Source organism: Taudactylus pleione, unplaced genomic scaffold, assembly GCF_031769625.1.
Source record: "Taudactylus pleione unplaced genomic scaffold, aTauple2 ptg000157l, whole genome shotgun sequence".
NCBI lineage: Eukaryota > Metazoa > Chordata > Amphibia > Anura > Myobatrachidae > Taudactylus > Taudactylus pleione.
The window spans coordinates 7,797,683-7,812,347 of NW_028284559.1; the positions used below are offsets into that span (position 1 = coordinate 7,797,683).

Sequence of the window (14,665 nt, forward strand, 5' to 3'; positions counted from 1 at the left end):
AACAATGACAGCCTGCTTGCAGAAACCCATGACAAGCAAGAGGAAAGCATAGAATCTGCTCCCAATGAGGATATAGTAGAGGCGCTAAAAGTTGAACAGCTTAAAGAAAAATTAAAAGCTGAGATAAAAAAAAGGCGCAGAATTGAAAGAACTGCAGCAGCAGAAGAAAATCATCAATGAGAGACTCCGGGAAGAGTCTTCACACTTTGGGTGGCGTAGCATGTTCATAAAAATCAGAACATCGGTGCTAAATGTGTTTCACAGGTGTAATAAGGTTGTGCCTGTTGTATAAAGTGTTGTGGGTGAGCTCTGAAATCTTACAATCAACCGTCAGCCTGCAAAAATCATCGCTGTCTCCAGCTCCCAGCGTTGTCGCCAACACCCAGCACTGCCTGCGGAACTCATCGCTGCCTCCAACTCCCAGCACTGTCAACAATACCTAGCACAGCCTGCAGCTCAACGCTGTCTCCAGCTGTCAATGCTAATCTCATTTCCCAGTGATGTCACCAATACTCAGTCAGCCTGCAAAACTCATCTCTTTTTCCAGCTCTCAACGCTAATCTCATTCCCAGCGCTGTCACCAACACCCAGCTCTGCCTGTAGGACTCATCACTGTCTCCAACTCCTAGAGCTGCCTGCAAAACTCATTGCTCTCTCTAGATCTCAGCGTTAACCTCATTTCCCAGCACTGCCACCAATACCTAGAACAGCCTGCAAAACTCACTGCTGTTTCAGCTCCCAGCGCAGTCACCAATACCAAGCACAGCCTGTGGCACTCACCACTGTTTCAGCTCCCAGCACAGTCTCCAATACCCAGCACAGCCTGTGGCACTCACCACTGTTTCAGCTCCCAGCGCTGTCACCAACACCAAGCGCTGCCTACAGAACTCATCGCTGTCTCCAGCTCCCAGCGCTGTCACCAACACCCAGCGCTGCCTACAGAACTCATCGCTGTCTCCAGCTCCCAGTGCTGTCACCAACACCCAGCGCTGCCTACAGAACTCATCGCTGTCTCCAGCTCCCAGCGCAGTCACCAATACCCAGAACAGCCTGTGGCACTCACCACTGTTTCAGCTCCCAGCACAGTCTCCAATACCCAGCACAGCCTGTGGCACTCACCACTGTTTCAGCTCCCAGCGCTGTCACCAACACCCAGCGCTGCCTACAGAACTCATCGCTGTCTCCAGCTCCCCGCGCTGTCACCAACACCCAGCGCTGCCTACAGAACTCATCGCTGTCTCCAGCTCCCAGCGCAGTCACCAATACCCAGCACATGCTGTGGCACTCACCACTGTTTCAGCTCCCAGCGTTGTCACCAACACCCAGCGCTGCCTACAGAACTCATCGCTGTCTCCAGCTCCCAGTGCTGTCACCAACACCCAGCGCTGCCTACAGAACTCATCGCTGTCTCCAGCTCCCAGCGCAGTCACCAATACCCAGCACATCCCGTGGCACTCACCACTGTTTCAGCTCCCAGCGCTGTCACCAACACCCAGCGCTGCCTACAGAACTCATCGCTGTCTCCAGCTCCCAGCGCTGTCACCAACACCCAGCGCTGCCTACAGAACTCATCGCTGTCTCCAGCTCCCAGCGCTGTCACCAATACCCAGCGCTGCCTACAGAACTCATCGCTGTCTCCAGCTCCCAGCGCTGTCACCAATACCCAGCGCTGCCTACAGAACTCATCGCTGTCTCCAGCTCCCCGCGCTGTCACCAATACCCAGCACTGCCTACAGAACTCATCGCTGTCTCCAGCTCCCCGCGCTGTCACCAATACCCAGCGCTGCCTACAGAACTCATCGCTGTCTCCAGCTCCCCGCGCTGTCACCAACACCAAGCGCTGCCTACAGAACTCATCGCTGTCTCCAGCTCCCAGCGCTGTCACCAACACCCAGCGCTGCCTACAGAACTCATCGCTGTCTCCAGCTCCCAGTGCTGTCACCAACACCCAGCGCTGCCTACAGAACTCATCGCTGTCTCCAGCTCCCAGCGCAGTCACCAATACCCAGAACAGCCTGTGGCACTCACCACTGTTTCAGCTCCCAGCACAGTCTCCAATACCCAGCACAGCCTGTGGCACTCACCACTGTTTCAGCTCCCAGCGCTGTCACCAACACCCAGCGCTGCCTACAGAACTCATCGCTGTCTCCAGCTCCCCGCGCTGTCACCAACACCCAGCGCTGCCTACAGAACTCATCGCTGTCTCCAGCTCCCAGCGCAGTCACCAATACCCAGCACATGCTGTGGCACTCACCACTGTTTCAGCTCCCAGCGTTGTCACCAACACCCAGCGCTGCCTACAGAACTCATCGCTGTCTCCAGCTCCCAGTGCTGTCACCAACACCCAGCGCTGCCTACAGAACTCATCGCTGTCTCCAGCTCCCAGCGCAGTCACCAATACCCAGCACATCCTGTGGCACTCACCACTGTTTCAGCTCCCAGCGCTGTCACCAACACCCAGCGCTGCCTACAGAACTCATCGCTGTCTCCAGCTCCCAGCGCTGTCACCAACACCCAGCGCTGCCTACAGAACTCATCGCTGTCTCCAGCTCCCAGCGCTGTCACCAATACCCAGCGCTGCCTACAGAACTCATCGCTGTCTCCAGCTCCCCGCGCTGTCACCAATACCCAGCGCTGCCTACAGAACTCATCGCTGTCTCCAGCTCCCCGCGCTGTCACCAATACCCAGCACTGCCTACAGAACTCATCGCTGTCTCCAGCTCCCCGCGCTGTCACCAATACCCAGCGCTGCCTACAGAACTCATCGCTGTCTCCAGCTCCCAGTGCTGTCACCAATACCCAGCGCTGCCTACAGAACTCATCACTGTCTCCAGCTCCCAGTGCTGTCACCAATACCCAGCGCTACCTACAGAACTCATCGCTGTCTCCAGCTCCCAGCACTGTCACCAACACCCAGCGCTGCCTACAGAACTCATCGCTGTCTCCAGCTCCCAGCGCTGTCACCAATACCCAGCACTGCCTACAGAACTCATCGCTGTCTCCAGCTCCCAGCGCTGTCACCAATACCCAGTGGTGCCTACAGAACTCATCGCTGTCTCCAGCTCCCCGCGCTGTCACCAATACCCAGCGCTGCCTACAGAACTCATCGCTGTCTCCAGCTCCCCGCGCTGTCACCAATACCCAGCGCTGCCTACAGAACTCATCGCTGTCTCCAGCTCCCCGCGCTGTCACCAACACCAAGCGCTGCCTACAGAACTCATCGCTGTCTCCAGCTAGCGGCGCTGTCACCAACACCCAGCGCTGCCTACAGAACTCATCGCTGTCTCCAGCTCCCCGCGCTGTCACCAACACCAAGCGCTGCCTACAGAACTCATCGCTGTCTCCAGCTAGCAGCGCTGTCACCAACACCCAGCGCTGCCTACAGAACTCATCGCTGTCTCCAGCTCCCAGCACAGTCACCAATACCCAGCACATCCTGTGGCACTCACCACTGTTTCAGCTCCCAGCGCTGTCACCAACACCCAGCGCTGCCTACAGAACTCATCGCTGTCTCCAGCTCCCAGTGCTGTCACCAACACCCAGCGCTGCCTACAGAACTCATCCCTGTCTCCAGCTCCCAGCGCAGTCACCAATACCCAGCACAGCCTGTGGCACTCACCACTGTTTCAGCTCCCAGCACAGTCTCCAATACCAAGCAGAGCCTGTGGCACTCACCACTGTTTCAGCTCCCAGCGCTGTCACCAACACCCAGCGCTGCCTACAGAACTCATCGCTGTCTCCAGCTCCCCGCGCTGTCACCAACACCCAGCGCTGCCTACAGAACTCATCGCTGTCTCCAGCTCCGAGCGCAGTCACCAATACCCAGCACATCCTGTGGCAATCACCACTGTTTCAGCTCCCAGCGCTGTCACCAACACCCAGCGCTGCCTACAGAACTCATCGCTGTCTCCAGCTCCCAGTGCTGTCACCAACACCCAGCGCTGCCTACAGAACTCATCGCTGTCTCCAGCTCCCAGCGCAGTCACCAATACCCAGCACATCCTGTGGCACTCACCACTGTTTCAGCTCCCAGCACAGTCTCCAATACCAAGCACAGCCTGTGGCACTCACCACTGTTTCAGCTCCCAGCGCTGTCACCAACACCCAGCGCTGCCTACAGAACTCATCGCTGTCTCCAGCTCCCCGCGCTGTCACCAACACCAAGCGCTGCCTACAGAACTCATCGCTGTCTCCAGCTCCCAGCGCAGTCACCAATACCCAGCACATCCTGTGGCAATCACCACTGTTTCAGCTCCCAGCGCTGTCACCAACACCCAGCGCTGCCTACAGAAATCATCGCTGTCTCCAGCTCCCCGCGCTGTCACCAACACCCAGCGCTGCCTACAGAACTCATCGCTGTCTCCAGCTCCCCGCGCTGTCACCAATACCCAGCGCTGCCTACAGAATTCATCGCTGTCTCCAGCTCCCCGCGCTGTCACCAATACCCAGCGCTGCCTACAGAACTCATCGCTGTCTCCAGCTCCCAGTGCTGTCACCAATACCCAGCGCTACCTACAGAACTCATCGCTGTCTCCAGCTCCCAGTGCTGTCACCAATACCCAGCGCTACCTACAGAACTCATCGCTGTCTCCAGCTCCCAGCACTGTCACCAACACCCAGCGCTGCCTACAGAACTGATCGCTGTCTCCAGGTCCCAGCGCTGTCACCAATACCCAGCGCTGCCTACAGAACTCATCGCTGTCTCCAGCTCCCAGCGCTGTCACCAATACCCAGCGGTGCCTACAGAACTCATCGCTGTCTCCAGCTCCCCGCGCTGTCACCAGTACCCAGCGCTGCCTACAGAACTCATCGCTGTCTCCAGCTCCCAGCGCTGTCACCAACACCCAGCGCTGCCTACAGAACTCATCGCTGTCTCCAGCTCCCAGTGCTGTCACTAGTACCCAGCGCTGCCTACAGAACTCATCGCTGTCTCCAGCTCCCCGCGCTGTCACCAATACCCAGCGCTGCCTACAGAACTCATCGCTGTCTCCAGCTCCCAGCGCTGTCACCAACACCCAGCACTGCCTACAGAACTCATCGCTGTCTCCAGCTCCCAGCGCTGTCACCAACACCCAGCACTGCCTGCGGAACTCATCGCTGCCTCCAACTCCCAGCACTGTCAACAATACCTAGCACAGCCTGCAGCTCAACGCTGTCTCCAGCTGTCAATGCTAATCTCATTTCCCAGTGATGTCACCAATACTCAGTCAGCCTGCAAAACTCATCTCTTTCTCCAGCTCTCAACGCTAATCTCATTCCCAGCTGTGTCACCAACACCCAACTGCCTGTAGGACTCATCACTGTCTCCAACTCCTAGTGCTGTCTGCAAAACTCATTGCTCTCTCTAGATCTCAGCGTTAACCTCATTTCCCAGCACTGCCACCAATACCTAGAACAGCCTGCAAAACTCACTGCTGTTTCAGCTCCCAGCGCAGTCACCAATACCCAGCACAGCCTGTGGCACTCACCACTGTTTCAGCTCCCAGCACTGTCACCAACACCCAGCGCTGCCTACAGAACTCATCGCTGTCTCCAGCTCCCCGCGCTGTCACCAACACCCAGCGCTGCCTACAGAACTCATCGCTGTCTCCAGCTCCCAGCGCAGTCACCAATACCCAGCACATCCTGTGGCACTCACCACTGTTTCAGCTCCCAGCGCTGTCATCAACACCCAGCGCTGCCTACAGAACTCATCGCTGTCTCCAGCTCCCAGTGCTGTCACCAACACCCAGCGCTGCCTACAGAACTCATCGCTGTCTCCAGCTCCCAGCGCAGTCACCAATACCCAGCACATCCTGTGGCACTCACCACTGTTTCAGCTCCCAGCGCTGTCACCAATACCCAGCGCTGCCTACAGAACTCATCGCTGTCTCCAGCTCCCAGCGCTGTCACCAACACCCAGCGCTGCCTACAGAACTCATCGCTGTCTCCAGCTCCCAGCGCTGTAACCAATACCCAGCGCTGCCTACAGAACTCATCGCTGTCTCCAGCTCCCAGCGCTGTCACCAATACCCAGCGCTGCCTACAGAACTCATCGCTGTCACCAATACCCAGCACTGCCTACAGAACTCATCGCTGTCTCCAGCTCCCCGCGCTGTCACCAATACCCAGCGCTGCCTACAGAACTCATCGCTGTGTCCAGCTCCCAGTGCTGTCACCAATACCCAGCGCTGCCTACAGAACTCATCACTGTCTCCAGCTCCCAGTGCTGTCACCAATACCCAGCGCTACCTACAGAACTCATCGCTGTCTACAGCTCCAAGCACTGTCACCAACACCCAGCGCTGCCTACAGAACTCATCGCTGTCTCCAGCTCCCAGCGCTGTCACCAATACCCAGCGCTGCCTACAGAACTCATCACTGTCTCCAGCTCCCAGCGCTGTCACCAATTCCCAGTGGTGCCTACAGAACTCATCGCTGTCTCCAGCTCCCAGCGCAGTCACCAATACCCAGCACATCCTGTGGCACTCACCACTGTTTCAGCTCCCAGCGCTGTCACCAATACCCAGCGCTGCCTACAGAACTCATCGCTGTCTCCAGCTCCCAGCGCTGTCACCAATACCCAGTGGTGCCTACAGAACTCATCGCTGTCTCCAGCTCCCAGCGCAGTCACCAATACCCAGCACATCCTGTGGCACTCACCACTGTTTCAGCTCCCAGCGCTGTCACCAACACCCAGCGCTGCCTACAGAACTCATCGCTGTCTCCAGCTCCGAGCGCTGTCACCAACACCCAGCGCTGCCTACAGAACTCATCGCTGTCTCCAGCTCCCAGCGCTGTCACCAATACCCAGCGCTGCCTACAAAACTCATCGCTGTCTCCAGCTCCCAGCGCTGTCACCAATACCCAGCGCTGCCTACAGAACTCATCGCTGTCTCCAGCTCCCCGCGCTGTTACCAATACCCAGCGCTGCCTACAGAACTCATCGCTGTCTCCAGCTCCCAGTGCTGTCACCAATACCCAGCGCTGCCTACAGAACTCATCACTGTCTCCAGCTCCCAGTGCTGTCACCAACACCCAGCGCTGCCTACAGAACTCATCGCTGTCTCCAGCTCTCAGCGCTGTCACCAATACCCAGCGCTGCCTACAGAACTCATCGCTGTCTCCAGCTCCCAGCGCTGTCACCAATACCCAGTGGTGCCTACAGAACTCATCGCTGTCTCCAGCTCCCCGTGCTGTCACCAATACCCAGCGCTGCCTACAGAACTCATCGCTGTCTCCAGCTCCCCGCGCTGTCACCAATACCCAGCGCTGCCTACAGAACTCATCGCTGTCTCCAGCTCCCCGCGCTGTCACCAACACCAAGCGCTGCCTACAGAACTCATCGCTGTCTCCAGCTCCCAGCGCTGTCACCAACACCCAGCGCTGCCTACAGAACTCATCGCTGTCTCCAGCTCCCAGCACAGTCACCAATACCCAGCACATCCTGTGGCACTCACCACTGTTTCAGCTCCCAGCGCTGTCACCAACACCCAGCGCTGTCTACAGAACTCATCGCTGTCTCCAGCTCCCAGTGCTGTCACCAACACCCAGCGCTGCCTACAGAACTCATCGCTGTCTCCAGCTCCCAGCGCAGTCACAATACCCAGCACAGCCTGTGGCACTCACCACTGTTTCAGCTCCCAGCACAGTCTCCAATACCCAGCACAGCCTGTGGCACTCACCACTGTTTCAGCTCCCAGCGCTGTCACCAACACCCAGCGCTGCCTACAGAACTCATCGCTGTCTCCAGCCCCGCGCTGTCACCAACACCCAGCGCTGCCTACAGAACTCATCGCTGTCTCCAGCTCCCAGCGCAGTCACCAATACCCAGCACATCCTGTGGCACTCACCACTGTTTCAGCTCCCAGCGCTGTCACCAACACCCAGCGCTGCCTACAGAACTCATCGCTGTCTCCAGCTCCCAGTGCTGTCACCAACACCCAGCGCTGCCTACAGAACTCATCGCTGTCTCCAGCTCCCAGCGCAGTCACCAATACCCAGCACATCCTGTGGCACTCACCACTGTTTCAGCTCCCAGCGCTGTCACCAACACCCAGCGCTGCCTACAGAACTCATCGCTGTCTCCAGCTCCCAGCGCTGTCACCAACACCCAGCGCTGCCTACAGAACTCATCGCTGTCTCCAGCTCCCCGCGCTGTCACCAATACCCAGCGCTGCCTACAGAACTCATCGCTGTCTCCAGCTCCCCGCGCTGTCACCAATACCCAGCGCTGCCTACAGAACTCATCGCTGTCTCCAGCTCCCAGTGCTGTCACCAATACCCAGCGCTGCCTACAGAACTCATCGCTGTCTCCAGCTCCCAGTGCTGTCACCAATACCCAGCGCTACCTACAGAACTCATCGGTCTCCAGCTCCCAGCACTGTCACCAACACCCAGCGCTGCCTACAGAACTCATCACTGTCTCCAGCTCCCAGCGCTGTCACCAATACCCAGCGCTGCCTACAGAACTCATCGCTGTCTCCAGCTCCCAGCGCTGTCACCAATACCCAGCGGTGCCTACAGAACTCATCGCTGTCTCCAGCTCCCCGCGCTGTCACCAATACCCAGCGCTGCCTACAGAACTCATCGCTGTCTCCAGCTCCCCGCGCTGTCACCAATACCCAGCGCTGCCTACAGAACTCATCGCTGTCTCCAGCTCCCAGTGCTGTCACCAACACCAAGCGCTGCCTACAGAACTCATCGCTGTCTCCAGCTCCCAGTGCTGTCACCAATACCCAGCGCTGCCTACAGAACTCATCGCTGTCTCCAGCTCCCCGTGCTGTCACCAGTACCCAGCGCTGCCTACAGAACTCATCGCTGTCTCCAGCTCCCAGCGCTGTCACCAACACCCAGCGCTGCCTACAGAACTCATCGCTGTCTCCAGCTCCCAGTGCTGTCACTAGTACCCAGTGCTGCCTACAGAACTCATCGCTGTCTCCAGCTCCCCGCGCTGTCACCAATACCCAGCGCTGCCTACAGAACTCATCGCTGTCTCCAGCTCCCAGCGCTGTCACCAACACCCAGCACTGCCTACAGAACTCATCGCTGTCTCCAGCTCCCAGCGCTGTCACCAACACCCAGCACTGCCTGCGGAACTCATCGCTGCCTCCAACTCCCAGCACTGTCAACAATACCTAGCACAGCCTGCAGCTCAACGCTGTCTCCAGCTGTCAATGCTAATCTCATTTCCCAGTGATGTCACCAATACTCAGTCAGCCTGCAAAACTCATCTCTTTCTCCAGCTCTCAACGCTAATCTCATTCCCAGCGGTGTCACCAACACCCAGCTCTGCCTGTAGGACTCATCACTGTCTCCAACTCCTAGCGCTGCCTGCAAAACTCATTGCTCTCTCTAGATCTCAGCGTTAACCTCATTTCCCAGCACTGCCACCAATACCTAGAACAGCCTGCAAAACTCACTGCTGTTTCAGCTCCCAGCGCAGTCACCAATACCCAGCACAGCCTGTGGCACTCACCACTGTTTCAGCTCCCAGCACAGTCTCCAATACCCAGCACAGCCTGTGGCACTCACCACTGTTTCAGCTCCCAGCGCTGTCACCAACACCCAGCGCTGCCTACAGAACTCATCGCTGTCTCCAGCTCACCAACACCCAGCACTGCCTGCGGAACTCATCGCTGCCTCCAACTCCCAGCACTGTCAACAATACCTAGCACAGCCTGCAGCTCAACGCTGTCTCCAGCTGTCAATGCTAATCTCATTTCCCAGTGATGTCACCAATACTCAGTCAGCCTGCAAAACTCATCTCTTTCTCCAGCTCTCAACGCTAATCTCATTCCCAGCGCTGTCACCAACACCCAGCTCTGCCTGTAGGACTCATCACTGTCTCCAACTCCTAGTGCTGTCTGCAAAACTCATTGCTCTCTCTAGATCTCAGCGTTAACCTCATTTCCCAGCACTGCCACCAATACCTAGAACAGCCTGCAAAACTCACTGCTGTTTCAGCTCCCAGCGCAGTCACCAATACCCAGCACAGCCTGTGGCACTCACCACTGTTTCAGCTCCCAGCACAGTCTCCAATACCCAGCACAGCCTGTGGCACTCACCACTGTTTCAGCTCCCAGCGCTGTCACCAACACCCAGCGCTGCCTACAGAACTCATCGCTGTCTCCAGCTCCCCGCGCTGTCACCAACACCCAGCGCTGTCTCCAGCTCCCAGCGCAGTCACCAATACCCAGCACATCCTGTGGTACTCACCACTGTTTCAGCTCCCAGCGCTGTCACCAACACCCAGCGCTGCCTACAGAACTCATCGCTGTCTCCAGCTCCCAGTGCTGTCACCAACACCCAGCGCTGTCTACAGAACTCATCACTGTCTCCAGCTCCCAGCGCTGTCACCAACACCCAGCGCTGCCTACAGAACTCATCACTGTCTCCAGCTCCCCGCGCTGTCACCAACACCCAGCGCTGCCTACAGAACTCATCGCTGTCTCCAGCTCCCAGCACAGTCACCAATACCCAGCACATCCTGTGGCACTCACCACTGTTTCAGCTCCCAGCGCTGTCACCAACACCCAGCGCTGCCTACAGAACTCATCGCTGTCTCCAGCTCCCAGCGCTGTCACCAACACCCAGTGCTGCCTACAGAACTCATCGCTGTCTCCAGCTCCCAGCGCTGTCACCAACACCCAGCGCTGCCTACAGAACTCATCGCTGCCTCCAGCTCCCAGTGCTGTCACCAATACCCAGCACAGCCTGTGGCACTCACCACTGTTTCAGCTCCCAGCACAGTCTCCAATACCCAGCACAGCCTATGGCACTCACCACTGTTTCAGCTCCCAGCGCAGTCACCAATACCCAGCACAGCCTGTGGCACTCACCACTGTTTCAGCTCCCAGCACAGTCTCCAATACCCAGCACAGCCTGTGGCACTCACCACTGTTTCAGCTCCCAGCGCAGTCACCAATACCCAGCACAGCCTGTGGCACTCACCACTTTTTCAGCTCCCAGCACAGTCTCCAATACCCAGCACAGCCTGTGGCACTCACCACTGTTTCAGCTCCCAGCACAGTCTCCAATACCCAGCACAGCCTGTGTCACTCACCACTGTTTCAGCTCCCAGCACAGCCTGTGGCACTCACCACTGTTTCAGCTCCCAGCGCTGTCACCAACACCCAGCGCTGCCTACAGAACTCATCGCTGTCTCCAGCTCCCAGCACTGTCACCAACACCCAGCGCTGCCTACAGAACTCATCGCTGCCTCCAGCTCCCAGTGCTGTCACCAATACCCAGAAGAGCCTGCAAAACTCATTGCTCTCTCCAGCTCTCAACGCTAATCTAATTTGACAGTGCTGTCACCAATACCTATAACAGCCTGACTGCGCAATTGTTCACCCATAATAAAGATTAGTCATGAATACTCACTTAGTTTTGTTTCATATTTAATAGATAATAATGCTCTTAGAAATAAAAATCAGGTTAGACACTGTATAACAATTCATCATTGCTCCGGCGCGGAGACAGCTGATCCGAAAGTCGTGTGCGTGGGCTGGGTTGGGGAGAGAGGCAAATAAGAGGGAGGGGGTTCAGCACCTGGTTGCCAATTTATGCACACATCGCACATCGTACACCAGATCATGCAGTGTGTCTGGCACGCACGATGTATCATTACACTTCATCACACCATCGCTAGGTTGCTCCATCATATGGTGTGTACCCAGCTTTAGAGGTGCAGTTGCTCCCAAAAGTTGTCCTAGCCAGTCACCATCTAGCCCTTTGCCTATGACATGACAACATCCCCTGCACAACTTTCATTAGACGTAACTTGTAGATGAGGAATTTCATCAGAACTACTAATTTTTCTAATTTTCCTGGTGTCGTCTTGTTCCTTGTTCCAGGTGACTAGGCCTGAAACACTTTTTGGAACTCTTAGATGTTGTCTTTGGTGTGTCTGGAATTAATTTTGCAATTGGTGGGTTATTTCTAAAATTTTATTGATATTTATTGATTGGCCATTAATATCAGTGTTAAAGCTAAAATCATTTTCTGAACAGATTTAGCCCTCGTCCTTGAAAATTTGTTACTAGCCATATTGGTTAAATTGATAAGAGCAGTCTCGCTACTCATAGTTATCTCTCAGAGTGAACAGACACGATCACAATGCTTGTCTGCCTGACAAGTCAGGTTTACATCGTCCTCTCTTGTAGTTTTTTCCACGTCTCGTAACCGAGACGTGATTGAGCAGGGAGCAGTAAAGTTAACTGAAACATTGGCCCTGATTCAGATGCGCGCCCTGTTTGCGAATGCTCGCTCTGAATCAGGGCAGGCCAGTTTTTTTTTCACCGGCCTCCAGGCCGCTTTCTAATCTGAGGGTGACCACCCACAGCTTTAGCGGGTGGCTTGGCAATGGTCACGATTATCACGACCATTGGGCTTGCGACGAGACCCTTGTGGTAGGGTCTTGTCCACCGCAAGCCCCAGTGAACTTCCTGCTCTAATAGAGCAGGAAGTTCACTACTGACATCACTGGTGATGGCAGTAGGGCTGCCCACAAATGGCAGGCGTTCCTTCAGGAACGCCTCCGTTTGTCCAGCCACCCCTCCTGCACACCTACAAAACGAGACGAGCTGTTAATCACTATCGACAGCCGCCCCGTCTTGTAGTGAGTCCCGCAGCGAGTGAACATTCACTCGCTACGGGGCTCACGCACGCGCAGTGTGCACGCCGCGCTTGCGCACTGCCCGGCCATCGACCCTCTTGCATGCGCTTTGCGCTCACGAGCAGGTGTGAATCAGGCCCATAGTCAGGCACAGTATGCCAAAAGGAAGATTCTGTCCTGAAATATTAAACAAATAAGTCCCAGACATGCAACTTCACTGGGACCTTGAAACCCCTTTTTAGGTGTGCATGTTACAAAAGAATAACCATCATTGTTGCTTTCAGAATAACCAGCACGAGACTTTGTCAGCCTGGTAAACCATAGTTGGGTATGGTGATCCCCTTCACCATGATTCCAACCAGCCCCAGGCCAACTGCCATGGTTTTCCCAGGGAAGTTGGGCCCGCAAAAATGCATGCAGGCCCCCTCCTGGTTATCACAGCCCTGAAACCAATTGCACCAGGGCTCTTTGTCATTCCCTAAAGCCATAGTTTTCACCAACTAAGGCGAAGCCGGGGGGTCGTGGCGCAGCCAAGTTATGGTGCTGGGTGTACAACACGCTCACATCATCAGGGCCCAACCAATGCCCGGCATTGGAATGCCGATTCTGTGTGAATCGCGATATCAAGCTTACCGGGCCGCCCACTTCACTCAGGAAGTGGAGGCCATATGTGGCCTCCAGGAGAGCGGCCCACTTTTCTGGGCATGTGGGAGAGCCATCCAAAATTCAGGAGTTTGCCAGATGTTCCCAGAAGAGTAGGCAGGTATGCCTAGGGCAGAGGTTATGGAAGTCCCAGCATGGCTTAATCATGGCTGCCACAGTACATTGACACTTGAAGATACATACTTGCCAGCTTGCTCAAACTACAGATCCCAGGGCAAGCTGGGATCTGTAGTTTGCCAAAGAAAAATGTAAATACAGAGACAGTTTAAGAAAAAAAACACTGTAATAAATAAAAGCATAGACATGGTTTAGTTCTAAAACATCTTTCATTACTTGCTTATTCCCAGCAAGTTTTGTACGCTCGTTCAGACCTAGAGGCGTGAACAGACCGCAAACAGTGAACGGTTCATTTGAATAGCCACCCCTATTTTCTTGACGAGCGAGCGCAAATAGCGTCCGGCTCTGAATCAGGCCCATTGTCTTTTGTTCTTACTGTCCCTTTAAGCAAAACTCTGTTGTGATTGAAACCTCACATGGCGATCTCTAAATCAGAGGGCTCAGGGTAATCTGTCATCTTTTTATTCTCTGTCCAAGACACAGTGCCAGGGATCAGCATAATACCAGTACCTCACATTAACCATTTAGATATTGCTATCGACTATGTTTCCAAAAAATACTAATTTACCTGTGCAAACACTTACCTGACACCTGAGGCACAATAAAGAGCCTTTACTGAAAAATCAGTATGTGAGCTGGCAGTTTGTCATTAGTGGTTCCTTTTGCAGTTGTATGTTTCAAATAGGATGTGACATATATTGATAAACCAAACCTATTTAGAGAGCTTACACATTTCTATTTTATCTTATTGAAGTGATACAAATTATTTCTAACCTATTGTTAGTCACCTGCTGTACAGTACGTGGAAATGTTGTACCTTATTAAACCTTGATTGGAATGCTTTTGAAAACACCAGTCCCAAATGTTCTTCTATTCCTGCTTTTCTTTCTTCAAAGTGCTTGCATGTCACTGGGCGTTAAGTCTCTCTAGAACAAGATGGATCCAAATGTTTGGACTCTGACTCAGGGGAATCTTACTTGGATTCTATTTTTGATCAGTGATATTTATAACTCTGGAGGCTCTCCTTCTTTCACCACGTCTTGTTACAAGGAGGTGACATGGGCAAAAGGCATGGGTTAGACCAAACAAATATAGTAGCTTAGAACATTGGTCAGCATTGCCAAGTGTATTCTACCGAGACATTAATGTGAGGCTGCTGCCATCGAAGCTCAATCAGGGATAACTGCGTCAAAGTAAAGACATTTGATTGCCGTTGATTAAATGAAGATCCTTCCAAATCACAACGAGGGACCACTTATTACAGTGTAGGGACCAAAAAAGTGGAGT

The 14,665-nt window shown here is 54.8% G+C and overlaps 1 protein-coding gene across 1 annotated transcript in view; it reads right to left on the reverse strand.

Moving 5' to 3' along the window:
- LOC148521589 (dual specificity protein phosphatase 13B-like) overlaps window positions 1–14,305 on the reverse strand; it is a 48,000-nt gene extending 33,695 nt beyond the window's left edge. Inside the window, exon 1 of the mRNA XM_088475014.1 lies at window positions 14,196–14,305. The gene's annotated coding sequence lies outside the window, so the exon portion shown is untranslated. The remainder of the gene's footprint in view (window positions 1–14,195) is intronic.
- Window positions 14,306–14,665: the final 360 nt, after the last annotated feature.